Below are 26611 nucleotides of genomic sequence, written 5' to 3'. Positions count from 1 at the left end.
GCAAGACAGGAAGTTAAATTTGTTATTTGGCCCAGAACTAAGAGTAGTATATAAAAAAGGTCGTTCTATTAAAAATTTGGTAGAATACCCTCTTAAACCATACAGAGTGAACAAAGGTATGTTCAAGTGTGGTAGATGTAAATATTGTAAATATATACATACAAGTTCTAATTTTACAATCAGGGGCACAAAATACTATATAAATGGTAAATTTAACTGTGAGAGTCAGGGGGTGGTGTATCTTGCCCAATGTAAGGAATGTCCAGCTTATTATTTTGGGAAAACTGAAAGATTGTTAAACAGAATTTACGAGCATTTATATGCTATATCCAAGCAAAATCTATCTAATGCCTTGGCTAAGCATATTATGGAAAACAACACCCATAGTTTCTTGTTTATTATTGTTGAAAAGGTTGATAAGAACCCTAGAGGGAGACCATGGTATTTAAGATTACAAGAACGTGAACTCCTTTGGCAGCTAAAAACCAACGCTTATTCCTATCCGGGTATTAACGACATGTGTTCTATCAAATGTTTACTTAATATCAAAGCCCTGGAGAGATAGTTGTTTTTTATATATATATATATATATATATATATATATATATATATATATATACATATATGCATACTTATTTTTATATACATTTATTATATATATTATTTTCTTCCTAAGTATGTTTAAATTTGAACTTGGGAAATCCTGAAAATCAAGTATTCCCATGTTAGTATTTCTAATATTGTGTACATATGCACTTATATATATAAAAATGTAAAGCTTTGTAGTTTTTAGGATATAAATATATGTAAAGAATCTTTGTTATACATTTTTAAAGTGAATGTTAGGTAGTTGGTTTAGTAAAATGGAATATATTATATGTATTCTTTTTATTTATGTGTGCAGCTTTAATTAGTTAAGTACTGTTGGTAAATGGTTGGTTTATCTAAGCACAAGTAAATTATTTAATTGATCTTGGGCTTGGCTTTAGCATCTGTAAATATAAATTGCAATGTGTTTTATTCTTGCTTTGTCTGAGGAAGTGCAAGCAATGGTTTGCATGAAAGCGCTAACTAAGCATAAGTAAAAAATATCTTTGGAATCCTTTGGCTGGCGTGATTTGTATCCTCCGTTTTTTCTTTTTTTCTTAGTTTGTAAAAGTTATTCTTTTGAACTGTGTCAGGATGCTTAGCTTGTCTTACACATAATAACAGTAACTGAAAAAAAAAAACAAAAAAAACAGGTGAATAAATACAGAAGAGCAGAGAGAGAGAAAGAGATATTCTAGACACAGATGAGGAAGAGGTGGCCAAGATAGTTAGCCTACTTCCCTTTCTGTTTGATAGGATGCATAAGAATGTGTTTATTTTTCAAGACGTGTATCATATGTAAGCAAATGTTTATTTCTCAAGCTGCATATGTTAGATAACAAAACATTTAATCTGATGTTGTTAATCTTCTTTCCATTCATTACTGATGGGTTCGGTTCCGAGCCCTTGGAACTGAGACGGCCTATTACCAAGCTTGCGCCAGCCAAAAAAAACTCTCGAGCTAAGTCTGTACCTAGAATGCCCTTCTCCCTGTTACCTCAGATTTTGTTTGCCACAAAGCCGCTTTTCAGCCGAGCTCTCAGCTAAGTAAAATTTTTTTTGATATTTGTGTAAAGGTTTTTGAATATCTTCATATTTTTCTAAACCTTTAGTATTACTAGTGTCTTTTCTTCGGTCTAACTGTATATTTTCCACTTTAGCCATTGTTACCATTGGTAAACTTAAAGTAACATTGTTGGTACGGCCTTTTCCCTTATCCTTGTGGTATTTCTTCAGTATCATAGCTGGCATTGTTTTCTCTTGCTTAACCTGTTAGCCTTTATCTTTATTCAGGTGTTTCCCTTTCTTCTCATTTACAGTGTGTTGTAATATTGGTATTTTCTTGTGATTTTCTGATGATTTTTGAACTGAGTGACTTCATTATTGTTGGATTATACAGTTAGTTGTGGTGTCCTTTTCTATTAAAATGTTTGATCTGAAGTAGGAACTTCATTTGTCAGCAACCTTTGGGATACGGATCCGATCTCGGATCCGAGCCGGCAACTTTTACCACAGCATAGATCCGAGCTCCTAGCTCCTCCCTTTACCCATAATCGCCTGCCAACCCTAACTGACCTTAGATCTAGTTTGCCGCGCTTCAAGCCAACAAGCTGGATTTTGAGCTCCTGGCATTTGGAAGGTTTTTTGTGAAAAAAAAAAGCTAAGAAATTTTGTATTTTCTTGTGTGATTGAGTGAGTTTGTGTAGGTTTCCTCTTAAATAATTATTTTTGTTAAAAATGTTTTCCTCCCTACCCTCGCTGTTTCGTAGTGTGTGTTTGTGGTGTGTTAGGGGCCTAGTGACTGTGGTTTACGTTCGATATGTCAGAGGCCCCTAAAGCCATCTTTTCAAAATGTACTGAGTGTGGCCATAAGCTCTCACCGGCAGATGGCCACACCCGGTGCGTTAGGTGCCTTGGGGTTGAACATCTTTCTTCGGGATGCACGATTTGTGCAGCGTTCAACCCCAGGGCACTTAAGGACCGGAGATCGAAGCTGATTCTGGCTGGCCTTTTGCCCCCGGACTCGGCTCCGACCTCCGGTTCTTCGGTGGCCGCTACCCAGTCCTCGGTAGCGACCACCCCTGCCTCCCTTCCTCCGGTCGGGACTCAACCTCCCGTTTTGGCTCTGGAGGATAGGAAGGCCGGAAAAACCAAAAGGAAGGAGAAGCACCATAAGCGGCAGGCCGAGGACTCTTCCTCTGCCCCGCCCGCCAAGCGGGCTTCTCCATCCAGGGTTTCTGCATCGCCTCCTCCTCGGCTCCGGTCCCCTTGTTTTTCACCGGGCCCTGGGGAGGAGGCAACCCGGTCCCCGTCGAGGTCATCGAGGCGTCACTCTAGGTCTGCCTCGGTGGCCTCCTCGAGGTCTACATTTAGTATGTCAGATGCAGACATGGACCGGATGATGAGGAGGTTCATCGAGGCCCAGCTGCAGATGGGAGTGCTCTTGCCTCCCCCCCTCCGGGGGGGGGAGCTCGACCCCTTTTTTTGCCCCAGTCGCTCCTTCTCCGTCCCACTTCCCGGGTTCGGAGCACTGGGAGCCGAGCCACTTCAGATCCGGGGGTGTGTCGGAGCCGACAGTACTAGTTACTTCGGCTCCGACTAGTCCCTTGAGTTTGTCGGATCCGACCTCTTGGAGCCGTGGGCGGAGCTTCCGATCCGAGGGACTTTGTGTGACTTCGGCTCCGTCCTGGTCGGAGCACACGGGTCCTTCGGATCCGAGGGTCTCAGCCCCGGATCCGGTCCCCGCTTCGGCTCCAAGTGGAAGCCGACTCTCGGAGCCGATTGAGAGTAGCTCCCCCTTGGCTTTCGCGGTGGTGGAAAGGGCACTGTTGAGTGTATCCGGACCCCCGGTCCTGGCTTCGGCTCCTCCCTGCACTCCCTCTCAGCTGGTCCGGGCTCCCATCACCCGGCCTTCGGGACAGCCTGCTTGACGGCTCTGGGTGTTCCTGTGGAACGTGATATTGCTGGTGAGTCTTCTTCGGACAGCCCCCCCAAAGAGGTCCCTCACAAAGCCAAGTGTAAGAGGAGGCACATGGACTCCCCTGAGTCCCTTACCGAAGATACGGACTTAGATGAAGGGGAAGGCTCCCCAAGGTCACCCCCCGAGGATGTCTCCTTTGGAGACATCATGGAGATGCTCAGGATTAGGGGGAGATGGTCTGCCCCCAAGGCTTCCTCCGATGAGTCCGTATTCCTAGAGGCAATCGAAGCAGGGCCATCTACCTCTTGGGTGTCCCCTCCCCTCGATCCCCTGGTGGACCTTATTGCCACCAGGGCTTGGAAGGAGCCAGACACTGTGGAGCCTATTCCCAAGCGCCCGGACAGGATCCTGAGTCCCCCTGCTGAGAGAACCCACTGGAGCAGAGGTCCCCCTGTGGATGCCATGTTGGTGGTGGCAGCCACCAAGAGAGAGGTGGCTCAGGAGAGCTCTGCGGTCCACCCTCCGAGTAAGGACTCTCGAGCGATGGACCGCCTGGGGAAGCGGGTCTTTAGTTCAGCAACCTTCTCCATGAGAGCGCTAAACTATATGGCACACGTCATCCGGGTGCAGCGGGATCTAATAAAAGAATACACTGCATCCTCCCCAGAGTCCATGTCGGAAGGAGACTAGCATCTGTACTCTATGCTCAGTTTCTAATACCTCTGTGCGGCTCTTGTCACACGCCACTGAAGGAGCTGCTAGAGCCGGCAGAGCCGGCCTGGTAATCAGGTGTCAGGCCTGGCTCCGACACTGTGACTTCTCGGAACCCTTTAAGGCGTCATTCGCGAATGCCCCCTTTGATGGTTCTGCACTTTTTGGCAAAACCGTTTGCGACACCTTAGTCCAGAGCGAGGAAGACGTTGTCTGCCATCGGAGTCCGCTTCTCTGCTCCCCAGAGATCCTTTTCTAAGAACCAAAAGGGTTAGAAGAAGATGTGGTTCTGAAAATCGCATCAGTCCCAGTCTGCTCCGGACAACCAGTCCTCTCGTGGCAGAGGAGGACAGGGAGGACACCGCCCAAGAGGCAGAGGGGGTCCCAGAAACTTTGGGTCCAGAGAACCCTTCTCTGAGAGGCCCACGCAGAACCCCTGAGGGGTTGCCCAGCTGCTCCACTCTGGAGGCAGTCGGGGGGGCGTCTTTCGAAGCACTTAGCAATGTGGGAGTCCATAACAACATATCGCTGGGTGCTTCGCATCATATCCAGAGGTTACCAAATTCCTTTTATTGTAACCCCCAAAATCAGAAGCCTCCCCAACGTACCACCTAATCAGAGGGAGGCAGCTGCTACAGAAATTCAGCAGCTTTTACAAAAAAGAGCCATCCAACCCATCCCCCCAGATCAGTTCGTATCAGGATTTTACTCCAGGTTCTTTCTGGTGCCAAAAAAGATGGGGGACTTGAGACCCATTCTCGATCTCTCTCTCCTGAACTTGGCAGTACCCAAAGAAAAAGTTCTGAATGGTCACCTTACAATCTATTCTCCCCCTATTACAGGAGAACGATTGGATGTGCTCGATAGACCTCAAGGATGCGTACTACCAAATTCTAGTGGACAGACGCTCAAGGAGGTTCCTCCGCTTCCAGCTGGGAGCCAGTAATTTCCATTTCAGGGCCCTTCCATTCGGTCTCACCTCAGCCCCCAGGGTGTTCACCAAAGTCTTGGCGGTCATAGCGGCCCACCTGAGGCTTCAGGGAATTCAGGTCTTTCTGTACCTGGACGACTGGCTCCTCATCGCCCCAACAAGGCATCTGCTCTGTTCAGGCAGGGATTACTTCCTCGACCTTGATCCATGTCTAGGGTTAACTATCAACATGACCAAATCTTCTCTAGTCCCCTCACAGGTGATAGATTTTATAGGGGCCAGATTGGATGCTAGGATAATGCTTGCCTTCTTAACTCCCGATCGGCTTCAGAACCTGAGGTTGCATGTCATTCTCATTCTTTCTGCTCCACCTGCGGAATTGATCCTGAGGGCTCTAGGGTCCATGGCGGCAGCTATTCGTCTACTACCCCTAGCCTGCCTAAATATGAGGGTACTGCAATGGACCCTCCAAGTACAATGGTCCCTGTCTCGCAATTCCCTGTCTTATCCTATTCCCCTAAGCAGGGCTTGCAGAAGGTTGCTCATGTGGTGGCTCCTGTCCCCGAGTCTCCACATGGGATGACCATTTTCGATGCCTTCCCCCGTCGCCACAGCGACCATGGACGCCTTTCGCCTGGGGTGGGGGGGGCACTATTCAGGCAGAACGGTCCAAGGCACGTGGAACGACATAGAGACCTCCTTGCATATCAATGTCCTAGAGATGAGGGTGGTGCTTTTGACGTTGCAGGCACTTCACAGCCTTCTACCGATTGGGACAATTGCAGTACAGGCGGACAACATGTCAGTTGTCTGGTACATCAACAAACAGGGGAGAGCCAGGTCTTATCCCCTTTGTCGCGAGGCCATGAGAGTGTGGGAATGGGCGATTTCCACCAACCGCTTTCTTATTGCAACGCACATTCCGGGACGGTCCAACATGCTATCAGACAGGCTCAGTTGTTCAATCCTGACTCCGTACGAATGGTCTCTCAATCCCCTAGTAGCGAAACAAATATTTTCCCTATGGGGGCAACCCTGTTGCGATCTTTTTGCCTCTCCTTCAAATACCAAATGCAACAGTTACTTAATTCCCCCTCAAGGGGAGTCCCCGAGAGACTCTCTAGTACATGCTTGGCCTCCCAGTCTCCTTTACGCTTACCCTCCGTTGCCCATGATGCTGAAACCCCTACAGAAAGCCAGTCTACTGGGTAGCAAAATGATCCTCATTGTCCCATTCTGGCCTCGTCAAACATGGTTCCCGTACCTGTGGTCTCACCTAATTCATCCACCATGGATTCTGGATCCACTCCCGGATCTCATTACCCACCCTCTGGGTCTCCAGGCCCCCAACCTGGTCAACCTCAAGCTAACGGCTTGGTTGCTCCAGTTCCACTCCTGATTAGGACTCCCGGAATCTCCTCACCAGTCAAAGCCATCCTAGTAGCAGCACATAAACCTTCCACCAGAAGAGCCTACCGAAGCAAGTGGAAACGTTTTTCAATCTGTGCGGAGCACCATCACTTGGATCCTTTCACAGCGCCTCTCACGTCAGTTTTGGAGTTCTTAACTACCCTCTTTCATCAAGGGGCTAGCTGCTCTACAGTCAAGGTACAACTGGCAGCGATTTCGCATTATCATGTAGGGCATGAATCAGGCCCTCTGATGACTGCTAAGCTTTGTAAAGCTTTCCTCAAGGGTACTTTCCTTCTCAGACCTCCAGTCAGGGAGGTAGTACCCCCATGGGATTTGTCTTTGGTTCTCCAAGCCTTGACTAGCCCCCCTTTCGAGCCGGCGGCCACGGTTGATCTTAAATATCTCTCTTGGAAAACGGCCTTCTTTGTGGCCATTACGTCAGCTAAAAGGGTTTCTGAACTTCAGGCTCTATGTGTTAAGCTGCCTTATTTATCCTTCCATCCGGATAGAGTTTACCTCAGGATCAATCCGTCCTTTCTGCCTAAGGTGTCTTCAGAAGCTAATATTAATCAATCCATTAATCTTCCCGTGTTCTTTCCCCATTACCAGAACAAAGGAGAATATAAACTGCATTCCTTGGATGTGCACAGACAATTACATTTTTATACTCATCGAACTGCTGGTCATAGGCAATCTGACCAGTTGTTTGTCTCCTTTGCCAAAACAAGTTTAGGCAAGTCAATCTCTAAAGTTACACTATCACGGTGGATAGCTAATTGTATCCTCTTAGCATACCAGAGTTTGGGAAGGCCTGCACCTCAAGGGGTTCGAGCTCATTCTACTAGGGCCGTCGCTGCTTCAGCGGCTTTTAAATCTAGGGTTCCCTTAGATGATATTTGTTCCGCAGCCACTTGGGCCTCATCTCATGCCTTTATCAGCCATTACAAACTGGATGCTGTCTCCAGAGGTAGGGCGTCCTTTGGCTCTGCAGTGCTCCGGAATGTTCGTCCATAAAGGCCACCCAGGATTCAGGTAGCTGGGGACTCTGTCCCAAAGGTTGCTGACAAATGAAGTTCCTACTTCAGATTTAGAAGTTATGTACTCACCATAACGTTCCATCTGAGTAGGTATCTTTATTTGTCTGCATCCATCCCCCCCTCCTTCCCCCTGACCTTTAGGATCTGTCTTGTATTAGCCCCTTCCGGGGCACCTTTACATTGCTTATATCGGGCAAACTTGATCTGAGGTCAGTTAGGGTTGGCAGGGGATTATGGGTAAAGGGAGGAGCTAGGAGCTTGGATCTATGCTGTGGTAAAAGTTGTCGGCTCGGATCCGAGATCGGATCCGTATCCCAAAGGTTGCAGACAAATGAAGATACCTACTCAGATGGAACGTTATGGTGAGTACATAACTTCTAAATAAGAAGGGTTACCTCTGGCTTTAAGTATTGTACTTCTTGTAAGGGCAAGTTACATGACAGTAACTTGCATGATGACTGTGTATACTCTTTGGGAGTGGCCCACCTTTCGGTGCAGCCTCCATGTGATATTTGTCAAAGTTTCAGCCAATGCACTTTTACTGAACGCAAAAATAAACTCATTCTGAAGGGGTTACTCAAGTCTCCATTTTCAGAAGCCATTGCTGCGATGGAGGTCTCAACCCCTCCTTCTAAGGACAAAAAGAGATCCCATTCTGTTCCTTCTTCACCATCGGGTGATCAGAGCAAATCTGGGAAATCTAAGGTCCCCAAGTTATCGTTGGAGCATAAATCTGCCTCTTTGGCTTTGCCTTCCTTGGCTCCAACCATCTCAAAACCTTCGATACTGGCGCCTGTATTGGCACAGACCCTGCCTCCGGCACAGATCATAGATCTTACTACACCTATTTTGACTTGGGTACCTGTAGCAACTTCGGCTCAGGGCGCACCTTCAACTTCAGTTTCCATTTTGGAACTGACTGTTTTGGCTCCGAGTGCCACTTCAGCACTGAGTGTTCTACAGACCTCACTGGATCTGACCCCTTTGCTTCCGGTCTGAAAACTAAAGACTTTGGTGCTGGCAGACCTTGCACCACAGACCTAATGCTCTCTCTCAGTAGACCCATTTCTGGGCCAAGCGTATAGCCCATTTCTCGAACGTCCTGACCCCCGTCTGGAGTATCTACTAGATCCACCAAGAGCCTTTCGGAACATGACGTAGTGCGTCTTGTGGACCAACCTTTGGTAGCCAGGAGGATTCCATCACTTTCTAAAAACCATCCACCTGCTGTACTTGGGTTGCCTTATTCACAGACTCAATCTTACACTCCTCCTTTGACCATTTCGGTTCCGAAGCCTTCTGTTTCGACATCCTTCTTGGAACCCACCACCTCGGTGCCTACGGTGCACCTCACTCCCACTCCAAATTTGTCCCTTTGGTCTTTGGTTCCCGCTGAACTGGTCCTTCCTCAATCTGGGGATTGGGAGACAGGTGCGTCGACCCCGGGTATGATGCCGACTTTCTCCTCAGTTCCCACCTTGGTGCAGATGGCATCCACGCTGATCTTGCTTGAGGCTCCACCCGTGGGGGCAGGTCTGTCGGAGTGGGATGTGACCCCGGTCACAAGGTTGTCTTTCTGGGTTCCATGCTCCCATCCCTCTTTGGGCGGGCCTGCCTTTGGTGCGATGGAGAGGGCTCTTGCTTCTGGTAGCACTCCTATGATGTTGGAATCCCAGCTTTCGCCCCCTGAGCTGCAGCTGTCACAGACCACACCCCCGGGACACTGAGCAGAGAAGCCAGAGGACAACCCTGTTTAGGGTACTCACTCGTTTGAGTTCTCCTCAGAGACCCCCCACTGAGGAGTCCCCTCAAAAGAAGACATGCAAGAGGAAGCACATGGACTTGCCTGAGGAGTACTTAATGGAAGACATGGGCTAAGATGATGGTGAAGGGTCCCCACGGTCACCTCCTAATGATGTTTCCTTTGGAGATATCCTGTAGATGTTTAAACAGAGAGGTGACTGGAAGCCCTCCAACCCTTTGTCTGAGGAGTCCATGTTCCTGCAGGATTTTGGTGCCCAGCCGTCTACCCCATGGGTGACCCCGCCTGCCGTTGAGCTCATCCAGCTCGTCATGCAGCTTGCGTGGAAGACCCCTGATTCCATTGAGGTGATCCCTCAGAGACCAGACAAAATTCTGTCCCCTTCTGTTGAGAATCTACACTGGTCCAAAGGGTTACCATTTGATGCTATTGTGGTGGTGGTGGCCACGAAAAAGGTCTTGGCTGAGGAAAGTCCTGCACTCCACCCACCCAACAGGGAGTCCCGGGCAGTGGACAGATTTGGGAAGCGTGTTTTTGCATCAGGGATCTTTGCTATACGGTCCCTGAATTATTTGGCACATTTTACGAAGCTCCAGAGGGACTTGATCTCTGAACTCTCTGGGACACTCGCAGGATAGTTGTCTGACGAGGTCAGGGACAAAGTGCCCTCGCAGCTAGCAACCCTGGAATCAATATCCAACTTGTCCATGAGGTTGCTCTCACACACGACTGAAGGAGCAGCGGGTTCGGGCATTGTTATGAGACATCATGCTTGGATGCACATCTGTGACCTCACAGATCCCTTCATCTTCCTTTCTGAATGCTCCCATCGAAGCTTCATCCCTCTTTGGCTCCAAAGTGAAGGACATGCTAGCCAGGTGCGAGCAAGTTGAAAAAACCCTCTCTGCTGTGGAGGTATGGTTTTCCAACCCTCACCATACGTTCTCCAGGAATCAGAGGAGTGGGAAAATGTGGCATAAGAAAGCTCAGGGTCCTTTCTGTGCCACATGTGGTGATGATTATCCCAGAGGCACAGGGGATAACAATTCTGGAAGATGACCCTATAGAGGCAGAGGGGGTCCTCACAACCAAGGCTCTAGGGACTCTTTCTCTGGACAGCCTTATCAGGACTCCTGAGGGGTGGCTCAATTGCTTACCTCTGGAAGCAGTCGGGGGTCGTTTCTCGCTGCACCATGCGACTTGGCACTCTTATCACCACCGATCTTTGGGTGCAGAATATTGTCACCAGAGGTTACACCATTCCCCTTTCTTATCAGCCAAAATTTCCAAGAAAGCTTCTCGACATTCCACCCAGTCAACGGGAAACAGCAGCTTATAAAGCTGTCTCAAAAAAGAGTCATCCAACCAGTCCTACTAGACCAGCGTGGATCCAGATTTTACTTGAGATTCTTTTTGGTGCCAAAAAGACAGGGGACTGGAGACTCATTGTGGATCTCAGCAGCTTAAACAAGTCTGTCACCCAAACCAAATTCCGGATGGTCACGGTTCAGTCCATCCTTCCCTTTTTAAGAGAAGGCAATTTGATGTGCTCTATAGATCTCTGGGATGCGTATTACCACATCAAGATGGACAAATGCTCCAGGAGTCTGCTTCGCTTTTGGCTAGGAGCCAGTCATTACCAGTTCCGTGCCCTGCCATTTGGTCTCTCCACAGCCCCCAGAGTGTTCACGAAATGCATGGCAGTGGTAACAGCTCACTTGAGACTAAAAGGATTCCGGGTGTTTCCATATCTAGACGACTGGCTTCTTATCGCCACCACCAAGCATCTTCTGGTACCTGGACTACAACATACTCTCTCTCTGGCAAAATTGTTGGGAATTACGATACATTGGGAGAAATCAAATCTTATCCTTATGCAACAAATAGAGTTCATTGGAGGAGTACTCAGTCCTGTCTGGTATAGCTCCCTCTTCACAGACTCCATCAACTGAGGCTTCAGATCTGAGTGATTCTTTCTCAAACATCAGTCCCTGCAAGACAAGTTCTCCAAGCCCCATGTTCTATGACTGCGTCAATTCCAATAGTGCCTCTAGCAAAGTTACATATGCAAATTCTGCAATGGCTCCTTCTGTGTCACTGGTTCCCAAACTGTCTTCTCCTGGGTTACGGGATTCGAATAACCAACTCCTGCAAGCAGGACCTGCTTTGGTGGATGAGGCCAGATGTAGATCTTTGGAGCCGACCTTTTCAAACTGCCCAGCCCACAGCCATTGTGACACAGATGCTTCCCTGATTGGATGGGGGGGCCATTTTCAGGGAAAGACTATCCAAGGCACATGGTCCACCTCAGAGGCCCACCTGCATATCAGTGTCCTAGAACTGAGAACCGTGTTGTTTGCATTGCAGGCATTCCATGCGGATCTCCCCTCTGGGACAATTGCAATCCAGACAGACAATACGTCTGTGGTCTAGTACATCAATAAGCAAGGAGGAACCAAGTCCTACCCCCTTTGTCGAGAAACCATGAGAATCTGGCAGTTGGTGATAGCTTCCCAGGGGCGGCTCGTGGCATCGGGCTGCCGAACTGCAGCCCCCTCAAAATAAAAAATAGAAAAAAAAGTATTTTTTGAAATTGGTCTTCGTGACTTGACAGTAGTCCCGACTACTGTCGGTCTATGCGCATGCTCAAGGTCCGCAGTCCCATAGGGGACAGGAGACGCCTGTGCACTTTTAAAGTGCACAGACTCGCTAGGATTATGGGTCGCGTCGGACTGCAAGAGCAGCAGTCAGGACAGTCTCGGGCCGGGAAGGAGCTTTGGGATCTCGCCTTTGCTTGGGATCTCGCGGGTCTTTGGAGTATTGAAGGACGTGATTTTAGCTGGATATATTCAGGTAAGTGTATGGTGCTTTTTACCTTTATTTTACAATGTTTATACTGGATTGTGTGTGTGTATGGTGCTTATGCTTTACTGGAGCTTGCGTATGGTGCTTATGCTTTACTGGAGCTTGCGTATGGTGCTTATGCTTTACTGGAGCTTGCGTATGGTGCTTATGCTTTACTGGAGCTTATGATGGTGCTTATGCTTTACTGGAGCTTGTATGGTGCTTATGCTTTACTGAGCTATGATGGTGCTTATGCTTTACTGGAGCTTGCGTATGGTGCTTATGCTTTACTGGAGCTTGTGTGTGTGTGTGTGTGTGTGTGTGTGTGTGTGTGTGTGTGTGTGTGTGTGTGTGTGTGAAAATGCCCCAGGTGCTCATGGTGGTGTGGTAGGGAATATCTCAGGCTTGAACCCTGTATGCAGGTGTTAAAGACTTGAGTTCCCTACCCACCACAATTTGTAAAAAAATTGCAGATTTTTGCCTCATATTCGATCTGATCTGTTCCTCATAATATCTGTGGTTTGTAAATGCTGCAATGCTTGATATTTGATGGTGTAGTGATACCATTGTTACCTCACAGCTGCAGGTTCTCGGGTTTGATTCTTGGCTGGGGTTCCTTCTTTGTGGGGTCTGTATCTTCTCCCTGTGTTTGTGTGGGTTTGCTTTTGTGTCCTCCCATGTTACAAAGACATGTCCGCATTATTTCTTCCTGGGCCTCTGCTGAAAATTGTTTATTTGTTCCAAGTCAGACTGTCCTGATTAAAAAATGTTAAATAAAATTGACAGGCATTTGAATTTCAGACTTAAGGGTTTCTGAATGTTTAATTCCTTGCATATTTGATGGTGCAGTGGTAGTATTGTTGCCTCACAGCTATAGGTTTTCTGGTTTGATTCTTGGTTGGGGTGGCTTCTGTGTTGAGTCTGCATCTCCTCCATGTGTTTGTGTGGATTTGCTCTGGTGCCCTGCCATTTTACAAAGACGTGTCTGCAGTTTTAATCCCTGCTGAAAATTGTTTTTGTTCTGTCCGCAGTAAAATTGACAGGCATTTGAATTTCAGACTTCAGGTTTCTGAATGTTTAGTTCCTTGCATAATTGATGGTGCAGTGGTAGTATTGTTGCCTCACAGCTATAGGTTTTCTGGTTTGATTCTTGGTTGGGGTGGCTTCTGTGTGGAGTCTGCATCTCCTCCCTGTGTTTGTGTGGATTTGCTCTGGTGCCCTGCCATTTTACAAAGACGTGTCTGCAGTTTTAATCCCTGCGTCTCTGCTGAAAATTGTTTTTGTTGTGTCCGCAGTAAAATTGACAGGCATTTGAATTACAGACATCAGGTTTCTGAATGTTTAATTCCTTGCATAATTGATGGTGCAGTGGTAGTATTGTTGCCTCACAGCTATAGGTTTTCTGGTTTGATTCTTGGTTGGGGTGGCTTCTGTGTGGAGTCTGCATCTCCTCCCTGTGTTTGTGTGGATTTGCTATGGTGCCCTGCCATTTTACAAAGACGTGTCTGCAGTTTTAATCCCTGCGTCTCTGCTGAAAATTGTTTTTGTTCTGTCCGCAGTAAAATTGACAGGCATTTAAATTTCAGACTTCAGGTTTCTGAATGTTTAATTCCTCGCATAATCAATGGTGCACTGGTAGTATTGTTGCCTCACAGCTATAGGTTTTCTGGTTTGATTCTTGGTTGGGGTGGCTTCTGTGTGGAGTCTGCATCTCCTGCCTGTGTTTGTGTGGATTTGCTCTGGTGCCCTGCCATTTTACAAAGATGTGTCTGCAGTTTTAATCCCCCGCCTCTGCTGAAAATTGTTTTTGTTCTGTCCGCAGTAAAATTGACAGGCATCTGAATTTCAGACTTCAGGTTTCTGAATGTTTAATTCCTTGCATAATTGATGGTGCAGTGGTAGTATTGTTGCCTCACAGCTATAGGTTTTCTGGTTTGATTCTTGGTTGGGGTGGCTTCTGTCTGCATCTCCTCCCTGTATTTGTGTGGATTTGCTCTGGTGCCCTGCCATTTTACAAAGACATGTCTGCAGTATTAATCCCTCGCGCCTGTGCTGAAAATTGTTTTGTTCTGTCCGCAGTAAAATTGACCGCATTTGAATTTCAAACTTCATGTTCTTCAGAATACATAGTAGCACAACCTTTTTTAGCAATTTTCTAAGTTTATAAGATGAATATTTTAAATTTGTCCCTATTTTTGGGACTGTATTCCCCATTATTGGCTTCGCCCAGGTTTTTGTGCTAAGGTTGACAGCTATGGCAAGAACTGAATTCACTGAATATGTTTGAGGGCTGTATTCCCTCATTACTGGGTTTGTCCAGGTGTTTTGTACTAAGAGGTTGACAGCTATGGTGAGAACTGAATTCACTAAATGATAGCCATTTAAGTTTCAGTCTTCCTCTCTTTTACAAAGCAGCTGATGTATGAGTGGTATGTTACTCTGACTGTTTTTGCTCAGGGACCTTGGCAGTAAAATATATGGTGGCAACACAACATTTTATTCTAGCAACTTTCCAAGATTATACAAGCAATGTTTAATGTGTCCCTGTTTTTGGGTTTTAACCCCCAATACATTTTGGCTTTTTCCAGTTTTCTTGAGCTGCGTTGAGATGCAGTTGAGTATTGAGTAGATTTTACAAGGAGCTGAGAGCTGCAGGGTGAATAGAAGTTTAGTGCTTTGCCTAGTTAATACTATAGCACAACAGGTTGTGTACTTGCTTTTGATGCAGAAGGCTGTGGGTTCTACTCCCACAAGGGGTGGATGCTGCCGTACTGAGAATGTTCTCCTTGGTGAAGATACTAATTATGAGTTCGTTATCAGTTTGCCATCCATTTCCTCTTGCAATATTATTACTAGCTTATCATTTTTTAATGTAATATAGGCAATTTATTCCTGAGGGGCAACAGACACTTTATTTTTCGATGAAACCATGAAATATAAATTGATTGCTAGCAGCAACCGCTTCATTAGTTACAGATTTCTTTAATGTGGAATTATTTAGATGACTGACTTCAGAGATTGTGCATATTTACTGATAATGGACTGTAGAATTGTGCATATTTACTGATAAAGGTGGACTGTAGAATTGTGCATATTTACTGATAATGGTGGACTATAGAATTGTGTATATTTACTAATAATGGTGGACTGTGGAATTGTGCATATTTACTAATAATGGTGGACTGTAGAATTGTGTATAATTACTAATAATGGTGGACTGTGGAAGTCTGAGGAGACTTTTTTATGATAAATGTTCTCAACTGGGCAGTTTTGCCATTATGGGTGCATATGGTTTGTTTCATTGCTTACTGGAAAAAATGTTCAAAACAAATTTAAAACGCCCTCTAACAAGTGTACTGTATTGTACAAGGAATATAATTTTAGTACAATGAAGAAGGTGTATCAAAGGGCACATGTATGTTTCATATGCAAGGAGCCTATGATTTGAAAACAGCCCAAAATTAATCTTTATCTGCCACTGGCAAAATGTATTTTCTTTGAATGTGGGTTTCAATGCTGTTTCAATGAATGTGAGTTTCAAGGGCAGAGAAGTTTTAATGCTAAGTTTTCATTGTGAGACTGCATTGCTTTGTTTAACAGATGACTTAGTGTTTGTGCTGTAAAATACAAAATAAAACTTTCAAATGAAGTCCAACTCATCATAGAAGTAAAGCAGTATGCACATTAGTGTTTATGGTAAATGGAGTGAAATAGCCAAGTATAATGGTTCATTGGAATGGCTGCAGAGGCTCCATTCAACCATTATTTTGTCAGGGGAGGGCAGCAAACTCAGACAGGCCCAGCTGAACTATACCTCCCAACTGTCCAGATTTTCAAAGAATGAATAGATTTTTGCTTCTTATTTTTGGTTTGTTGTTTATAAAATTTGTAGTTTTAATTCCTAAATGATTTGCCAGAAGTCACTCAATAATAAGTTTCAGACTTCATAACCTTCAGAAAAATGCATGTTAAAGTAAGAGCTGTTCTATCAACTGTCTCAATTTATACAAGAGCAAATTTTAGTACTGTTTATATGTGCCCCCAATATATTTGGCCTTGTTCAGATTTACTGCATTAACAGGTTGAGAGGTACATGCAAATAAATTGCTTTATAGAATTAGGCCTAGCCAACCTCTCAACTGTCCCCAAATTTTGGCTCAAAATGTTGCTCTTCCCCCCTTATAATCCCTCCGCAAAATAGCAATTTTGGAAGAAAACATGGAGGGTTTACAATTAAGAAATAACTGTAATAATCAAAGTTATAGATTACTTGAAATGCATGTAGATTCTTTTATATTTTGTCAGCTGCTCAAGGTAGCAGTACTAATATTAAAGTGTCCCTTCTTTGACAGGTAGCAGCTGTATTGTGTGTCTATTTTATATTTTTGCATCACATTTTTGGTCCATTTTTCATAAAATTGTGTTTTTTGGCAAATTAGTGACAAATCACTAAAGACTGAAGTTAGAAAATGATAGACATTTGAGTTTCAGATTTTATACCCCTCAGAAAATTCATACTAATGCAAGACCTATTCTATTATCTTTCTAAGTTTATTAGAGCAATATTTAAAAATTGTCCTTATTGTTGGGCCTTTGTCCCACTTCTGTGTATGGCTTTGTCCAGATTTCTTGCTCTTGAGGTTGAGAGGTATGACAAATGTGTCAGGGCCATCACAGTCAGCCAGAGAGATTTCAAATTGTGACATGCTTGTTGCACCCCACTCCCCATGTAGTGACTCTGGATGTGTCCAAGCAAGGCAAGGAGTAGTTGTATCTACCTTGGATGGGGAGGACACACTGCATAAGTACTACAGTGGCTTTTCATCTGTCCTTGATTTTGCAGAATGGTCTGGTTTCTGTCATATTTTTGTACTGTTGATTTATGCTTAAATTACTCAGATTTATGCTTATTACTCAAAGTGCCTGTTGCTCTGTGTTTTTAGTAGCAATGCTTTAATGACCATAAGTTAAGCTTGTCTGAGATCGTAAGATGCAAGTAAGCTTTAATAAGCATACTGTTAAAGAATTGCCAACATTGAAAGCCTTTCTGTTGTTGCCATGCAGAGAATACTTGACTAGATAATGTATAAGCCTTGGGTATTAAAGGACAGGATTCCATTATTTTAAAAAGCTCATTACACTTGTTGGAGACTTCCAGTCATCTCTACAGACTTTACCCGTAAACTAAACAGAATGCCAATCATGTGTGGTCCATAACCTGTACAGTAATCCTTTAAGCAATGTATCTTGAGCTTGTTTCTTGTTTGCTTTTCATTTTTACTTTTATCATGTTTTCCCCATGAAACAAGTTGTCAGGCAGCAGGTCTTTTGGATAAGAAACATTTTTACAAGTGGGGGCATCACATAGATTTCTACTTTCAGCATATTACTTGGTACTTTAATAAAGCTGAATATATTATAATTAGGACTGCAGTGCAAGGAGAAGTGGTTTGAGTTGAGTGCTTCTGGTTTTTCTTATACTTGATTTTGACTGGCATTCCAGTAATGTATTTAAAAGTAATTTATTTTTTCATGCCTCACAACCTTTTGTTTCCATCTAGATATTAAGTAAGATGTCATGCAGCCAATGCATTGAAATATTTTTATTCTTCTACACTTATTTTTGTCTTGATTGGACTTTCATAATGATGGTTTGCCACCCAGGGCAGCGTATTTAATTAAAGTTAGTTTTTTGTGGTTTTGTGCATAGCTCCTCCCCTTTCTGGTTGACCACACCCCCTCCCCTTGACCCCACCCATTCAGCTGTCTCCTGCAGCCCCCCTGTGATTTGAAGTCACCAGCCGCCACTGTAGCTTCCAACTGCTTTCTGATAGCAACGTACATCCCGGGGAGCTCCAACATAATTGCAGACAAACTGAGCAGATGCATCCTCATGCCCCACAAGTGGTCCCTCAACCCCGAGGTGGCATCTGTAATTTTCAGCCACTGGGGCTAGCCTTGCTGCGATCTTTTCACCTCCCCATCAAACACCAAGTGCAGCAGCTACTTTGCCATACTTCCCCCGGACGGGGAGTCACCAAGGGATGCTCTGCTCCACGATTGGCCCACGGGAATTCTCTACGCCTATCCTCCCATTCCTCTGATCCCACGATTTCTAAACAAAGCTCTTCGGTTGAGATGCAAGGTGATCCTCATAGCCCAATTCTGGCCTCGACAAGTTTGGTTCCCTTTTCTCCGGCCTCACCTAGTATTCCCTCAGTGGATTCTGGACCCTCTACCAGATCTGATCATTAACCCCCAAGGGTTGAGTCAACTGAAGCTGTCCACTCTCAGGCTGACAGCTTGATTTCTCCACTTCATCTAGTCGCCAGGCAGGCTAGTCTCTCCTCACCTGTTCGAGACAACATTCTGGCCTCTCACAAACCATTCACCAGAAGACTATATCAGGATAAATGGAAAAGGTTTTCCATTTGGTCCAAGGATAACATGCCAGACCCATATTCGGCTCCAGTTACTGCAGTGCTTCATTACTTGGCTAAGTTTTTTGATCACAGAGCCTCTGCGTCTACAGTACGTGTACATCTAGCAGTAATTTCCAACTTCCACAATGGTATAGATGGCACCCCTCTTATTTCGTTACACCTCTGCAAGGCTTTCCTCAAAGGGACCTCTCATCTCAGGCCTCCTCTCAGACAGCCCGTAGTACCATGGAACCTCACTTTAGTCCTCCAGTCTTTGACTCAGAAGCCCTTTGAGCCTGCGGCTAAGTGTGACCTAAAGTTTTTGTCTTGGAAATCTTTGTTCCTGGTAGCCATTACCTCTGCCAGAAGAGTTTTGGAGCTGCAGGCATTGTGTGTCAAGAGGCCCTATCTGGTCTTTCATAAAGACAGAGTGTCACTTAGAACAAACCCATCCTTTCTTCCCAAAGTTGTTTCTGAATTCTCTTTTAACCAGTCCATTGATCTACCTGTTTTATTTCCGAATTTTGCCAGTAGAGGAGAGTATTGCCTTCACACCTTAGATGTACATAGACAATTAATATTTTACCTAGACAAGACGAAACCTATCTGTAAATGTGAACAACTTTTCATCTCCTTTGCAGGACTTAAAATGGGAGAGGTTGTTTCCAAGGTTACATTATCAAAATGGCTAAGGGACTGCATACGTGTCACCTATTCCCTTCGTAATGAATCCATGCCAAAAGTTAAAGCCCACTCCACTAGATCTATGGCAACTTCTATAGCATTCCATTCTAGGGCATCCATGGATGACATCTGCAGCAGCTACTTGAGCTAAGCCACATACCTTAATCAGTCATTCCAAATTGGACCTGGCCTCCAGGGGGAGAGCTGCCTTCGGCTCAGTGGTACTCAGGAATGTTCTTCCATAAGGGTCACCCATGGATCTCAAGGTAGCTTGGGATTCTGCCCCATCAGTGATGAATGGAAAGAAGATTAACAACATCAGATAAAGCAGTTATGTCTTACCATAACGTTCCATCTGTGTTCATCATCTTTCATTCATCACTTCCCACCTTCCTTCCCCCTCCAAAGGCTCCTGCGGGATGCTTTGGGTCTTAGTGGTGCACTAGAGTACTTGTGTAGAAGTGGCCTCGACTTTACTTCCGTTCTTAGCAAACTCAATCTGAGGTAACAGGGAGAAGGGCATTCTGGGTAGAGACTTAGCTCGAGAGTTTTTTTGGCTGACGTGAGCTTGGTAATAGGCTGACTCGGTTCCAAACCCATCAGTGATGACTGAAAGAAGATGAGCAACATAGATGAAATGTTATGGTAAGACATAACTTCTTTTTTTTCCTGCCTTTCTTAAGTATTTCTTTGTGTTACAGACTTTTCTGACTACATATAGCATATGCTATTGTTGAAGTCAACATTTTTCACTATTACCAGTTCCAAGATATTTGATTGTAGTTATCCTGTGTGATTTGGTGTTGTATTGTATAATTGGACAGATGCTGTCTAAATTGATATTTCAGATGTTTTTTGAGGTTATGCTTGAGTATATTTCTGTTGCAGTACTTGGGAAATTAATTTACTGTCTTCTGGAGTTATTTAATGTCATGACAAGTTAAGGTTATAGTACTGTCCTTACTTATCTGCATACTTGTAAAGTCAATAGTTATCAACTGTTAATTCAGGTTAGATGTCAGGTTAACAGATGAAATGCAAGGTACAGACATGGACAAGACAGGACTGACATCTGCCACCAAGTCTGCTCCTTTTAGTAATGAAAGTACTTCTTGGAAGGGGTGAAATTTTCATTGTGAAGATGACTGTGGACCATACCTTTCAATCTCTTAGAGCAAGAAATCTGGACAAAGCCATAAATAAAAGTGGAACAAAGGCCCAAAAATAGGGACAATTTGTAAACATTGCTCTTTTAAACTTCGAAAGTTGATAGAATAACAGGCTTTGCATAGTATGAATAAACATTATGAAAGTCTGAAACTCCAATGTCTCTCAATATTTTCTGACTTCAGTCTTTAATGATTTGCCACTAGTTTCCAGAAAACCACAATTTTATGAAAAATGAACCAAAAATATGAGGCAAAAATCTGGAAATTCTGCAAAAATCTGTACAGTTGAGAGGTATGCTGTAGACTGTTTAAGTAAATGGTTATTATAATTGGATAGCTTGTAGAAAGAAGTCAGAAGGTGAATGAACACAAAGAAACTAATTTAGTGAGGCTGTGTTTGGAGAATGGGAAGGAAGATGGCATGAGACACTAAGCCTGGGGGCAAAATGTGTGAGTTAGTAGATATAGGGGATGGTTAAAGATAGAATGGTGAAAGAGCAAGACATAGAGGATGAGGACAAGGTAAAGATGAAGTTAACCAGGTACAAGGGTAAAAATAGGAAGGGTAAATGTGATAAAAATAACTGTGGTACTCCAGCCGATGCACTGGGTGAGGCACATTTTGTTACTGTGAGGATAAATTAATCTGAATAATACTGAAATAAAGTGAGAACATGTATTAAGTGGTATTAGCTAAGAACAAGGAAAGTGATGTTTAGATGTAGGTGAGATGTAGTAAAGGGAGAATTCCTGTGATGCGCGCATGCTCGCACACACACACTTAGATCTGATGCAGCTCTGACAAAGGTGATAACAGTCACCTCTTGTTTTTGCTTAAGAAATTGTGGTTTAAACAAGCAATTCCAGCTTGAAACCTGTTTTCACATTTTTTAGTAAGAATGCAAAGGGGTCTTTGACATAGAGCTTACATTTGAAGTTACGACAACAATCTGTTTTAGTAATTTGTATGATTGTATCTTTCCTGTAAAACTAGTTTTCCTTTTTTTTTGGTGTGTCCATCCATCCACAACCCCTTTTCCCCATTTTTGCAATGGGGTCAGGGTGTCACATCAACAGTCACAATTATCTAGTGCAAAGATTTGCACTGCCAGGTGGCTTGTCCTGCTACTGTACGGCAATTCTTCCACATCACCCAGACATACACCTACAGCCAATTTAGAGTGTCCAGTCCACCTACTACATGTCTTTGGAATGTGGGAGGAAAACAGAGTACCCAAAGCAAACCCACGCAAACACAGGAAGGACATGCAGACTCCACACAGAAGGCACCCCAGCCAAGAATCGAACCGGAGAACCTCTTGCTGTGAGGCGACAACACTATCTGCTGCTCCACTGTATAGTTCTATATATATATATATATATATATATATATATATATATATATATATATATATATATATATACTATATATATATATATATATATATATATATATATATATATATATATATATATATATATATATGGGTCTAGGACTGTTGAGCGAAAGCTTGTTTCACTGAAACCAAAACGAGCAATCACACTTTTGCAAAAGTACGTTTTCACCGAAAATGCACTTCTGCTAAAGTGAGCTCAAAAAAAAAAAACATGACAGAATGGTTGTTGCTGAGATCGCAGTACAGTGGAGATAAGGGAATATTCCCTTTTCCCCACTGTAGTGCGATCTCTGAGTGAGAATATAAAAGTAGGGGTGTGTGGGGGGCACAGCCCCCCGTGTTTACTGTTTTTTTTTTGCAGACTTTCTCGAAATATATAATATATAGATGTTTATGTGTGTGAATATATTTTATATATTATATAAATAATTATATCTATTACATATGTAATAAATTAAAACAAAGAGTTAGAAGGTCACACTGAAAAAAACAATCAGAAAAAACTAAATGAAAACTCCAGCCAAGCTAGAACTTCCTCCTGTAACAGAGGCACATGGGATGTATGCAGATGACCCTTATGAACATCAGGTGTTTCAGCTATATAGTGATTCTAATTGCCCGTGACTTTTAAATTTGAAGTAGTTAAAATGGACAATTTCAGGTCAATAAAGCCATACCCCACTAGTTATAGATATGCATATTTCAGCCTTGTTATGACATCGTCAGAATAGCATAAGCAGAATATTTAACTAAGCATAAGAAACACAAGGTTGTTATACCCAGCTGATGTCCATTATCATTAGGGTGACTGCAAATTATTCCAACTAACAAATTAAAACAAAGAGTTAGAAGGTCACACTGAGAAAACAATCAGAAAAACTAAATGAAAACTGCAGCCAAGCTAGAACTTCCAATGAGTGACCTCCTAAACCTCCTGTAACAGAGGCACATGGGATATATGCAAATGACCCTTATGAACATCAGGTGTTTCAGCTATATGGCGATTCTGATTGCCCATGACTTTTACGTTTGAAGTTGTATGTAATAGATAATATATATATCTATGTATATATTTATACAGATGTATGTATATATGTTATATATATACATACATATATATATATATATATATATATATATATATATGTATATATATATATATATATATATATACATATATATATATATATATATATATACATGTGTTTGTGTGTGTCTGTTTGTGTATATATATATATATATATATATATATATATATATATATATATATATATATATTTATATATATATATATATATATATATATATATATATATATTTAAATATATATATATATATATATATATATATATTTATATATATATATATATATATATATATATATATAAATATATATATATATATATATATATCAAAAACTCTCAAAGAGAAAAACAACTCACCGGTGAAACTGGATTAATGCTTGACACACCCAAGTAATTACAGATAAAATCCAACAGAGAGGTATGTGGCAAAACAATGGCACTGCAAAAACTACTTGAATAAGAAGTCCTTTTATTCGAAAAAGTACTGAATAAAACACAAGTAAAACGTAAGTGCTTTCACAGTGTATCCCACTGCTTCCTCAGACGTATTTACAGAAAGGTCTAGCAGTTCCATTTAAATACTCCTGTTGTAGTCAGTCAGTTAATTAAGTTAAGCTAGATCATCCTTCCTTAAAGGTACATACATAAAAACACTTTTGGATAATATGGAAAGTGCTTTAAAACATGAAAGTGCTTTAAAATATATAATTTAAAAGATGCATAGAATGTATATGAATAAAGATGATGGTTATATATAGAAAAACTTTTGATATAAATATATAAATATAATTAAGCTTAGATGTTTCTACAAAATACTAAAAATGCATGCTTACATATGAACTTAAAAGCACATTCACAAGATATACTCGCACAATATATTCTGGATTAATGTCTAAAATTTGTATTAAAATCTGAAAAACAGTGGTATGTTTATAACGGCGATGTGATGGATAGATGTATCAAAAGAAAGTTATATATGAAAAGTATTACATTTTTACATCACAAAAGTTAGGATCATGAAAAAGGACTGAACATACTCCATCAACTAAATTAAATATATGGATAAAAACAAAGTATAGAAATATATACATAAAAATATATATACACATAAAATGTAGGGGGCATATATATATATATATATATATATTTATGTAATAAAATGTTATAAATATATGTAAAATGTGAACTGTAAAAACAGATTGAGCATAGATGGTAACTATAACTAGTATTATAAACAAAGGAAAGGTAACCACAGAAATTCATAGAAAGGAATGCTATAAGAACACATATCTACATAGAACAAGTATGCATCCACAGCATATATTTGGTAACATTGTAAAAGGACAAGGGATATGGTTGTCTCGATTATGTGCACAACAGAGTAATTTTGAGGAAGAAATACTACTTTTAGAAGAAAGATTTACTGAGCGAAGTTACCATGTAGACAAGGTCAACACAGTATTAAATCAAGTAAGGGATAATAGAACCACAAAAGGAAGACCATATTTCCCCTGAATAATGGGGGGGGGGGGGGGCAGACAGCATGCCTCCCAAGAAAATAGTAAAAGCAGTAAGGCAAGACAGGGAATGGCGGTAAAATATGCTAGTAACACGCAGACAGCCTCAAATATTTTCAAAAAACATTGGTCTATTCTAGCAGTAGACCCAGAAATCAGGGAAGTTGTTGGTACTCAGCCATCTGTTACCTTTAAGAATATGACAAACATAAAAAGGATTCTCGGTTACCCAAATACTTTAAAGAAAGAACCTAGTAAAGGGGTAAAAATATGCAACAGTTGAAATTTTTGCGAATTTATTGATGTATCTAATCATTTTTCACACCCGGATCTAAAGACAACATTTTGGTTTCAAGCTGAAGGGACCTGTGACATGGAAAGACTGATGTAATGGTGTCAGCTGCCTGTTTTACACCCCTGATGACCTGATGTTAGTCCTGTAGCGACAGCATCCGATGCAGAAATACTAAGTTTCTGGTATTCGGGCTGACTGAGGGCTACCTGCAGGCAGATAACCCAAGTGTGATGACTGCAACAGTGAAACACGAAGAACATCAATTGGTATATCTAGCTTACTGTGTGACCTGCATGGCCTACCATGTAGGAAAAACAGACAGAAAGTTCAAGTTTAGAATTAGAGAGCATTTGTATGACATACAGAAACAACTTCCAACCAATGCTCTAGCCAGACATGTCATGAATACCTCAGGACAACACACTTTTAAGTTTCATATGATAGAGAACACTAAGATTACTAACAGGTTAGGAGACATTAGAAATAGGACTGAAGTCAATGAGACTAGATGGATATTAAATAACTCCAAAAAAAGAAACAAACTGATAAACTGACAAAAAAGCAAGCAGACTGTAAGTACACCACACCACACCATTTATTGTGAGCGCTTTTGTCAGAGGCAATGCTCCAACTTCACCAGAAAAAAACAAGACAACAATTTACCACTTTATGTAATTAGAAGTGGATACAATTAAACCACTTAAAATTGATACTCATTAAATTACACCAATTAAGTCATGTAGGCTTATTTAAAACCTCTAAATCAATTTAAAAAAAAATTTAAAACAAATAGTTCACCTAATACAATATATATGTATTCTCCATATAAAATGTGTGTTGTTAAGACCTTATACAAAATATAAAGACATGAAAAATAACTATACGAAATACAATTTGGTTTACCTTTGAAAGGTTGAAAATCAACCTGCCGACCAGCCCTTTGTGTGAACTTAAATGGCGAAAACCGTCATTCCGAACTGCACCAAAGTTTGAAAATTAGCAAATCGAAAAGCAGGTTCGCTAATTTTCAAACTACATTTTGAAATACATATCGTAATGCAAGGGGAAAGCCTCCCTGCACCCCCCACTCCCCCCTACTTTATTATTCTAACTCTGAGGTCGCACTACAGTGGGGAAAAGGTCCACTTCCCGATCCCCACTATAGTGCACCCCGCACCCAAAATGCCGAATCTGCAATGAGCGAATATCAATGTGCATTCGCCCATTGCGTATTCGATGCATTTTTTTTCAAGTTATCTGAAAACTTGAAAACATACTTCTGCACAACTGTCCTTTGACAATGTACATTTCAAGCTTTCAAAGGTGAACCGATAATTCTTTCACTTTGCTGTATCCTGGTGAATCCATGCCATGAATACCGCTTCACTTCTGGAAGGACATGCATTTTTGGATGCAAACTGTAGCCTGTGTACTGGAGTTGTATGTTTGTATGTAACTAGTATTACATGATGGAAACCTGCCAAGGTACTGAACAATTCCTTTCTGAATGCCATTTGGTTGATGTAAATTGTCAGAAAATGACAGACTTTTGGCAGTCATGGAGGCTTTTGCACTTTTCCCACTGGTGTTCAACTTTGGACTTGGTATATACAAGCTGGGGTATGAAAGATCTCTATTTTTTGGTTGCAAAAAGTGTTTTTGGCAAGTAATTTTCTTCTAAATGTCATTCAAAATACATGAATTCAGTAGATTGACATGAATCCTTGCACGACTACCTTGTAACATGAAGTAACGATAATTTAATTTAGATAGCTCAGGACTCTAAACAGCACAGACTATAAAGTCAGCAAATATAATATTTACAAGGAGCTCGGG

At 42.4% G+C, this 26611-nt stretch overlaps 1 protein-coding gene across 1 annotated transcript in view; it reads left to right on the top strand.

Moving 5' to 3' along the window:
* Nucleotides 1-26611, top strand: part of WIPI1 (WD repeat domain, phosphoinositide interacting 1) — a 1063998-nt gene that overhangs the window by 425834 nt on the left and 611553 nt on the right. The gene's annotated exons all lie outside the window — the stretch shown is intronic.

Source organism: Protopterus annectens, chromosome 10.part0 (genome assembly GCF_019279795.1).
Source record: "Protopterus annectens isolate FY-2018-M chromosome 10.part0, PAN1.0, whole genome shotgun sequence".
NCBI classification, from domain to species: Eukaryota; Metazoa; Chordata; order Ceratodontiformes; family Protopteridae; genus Protopterus; species Protopterus annectens.
Note: the sequence above shows the minus strand (reverse complement) of the source record. Positions and strands in the feature narration are given on the sequence as shown.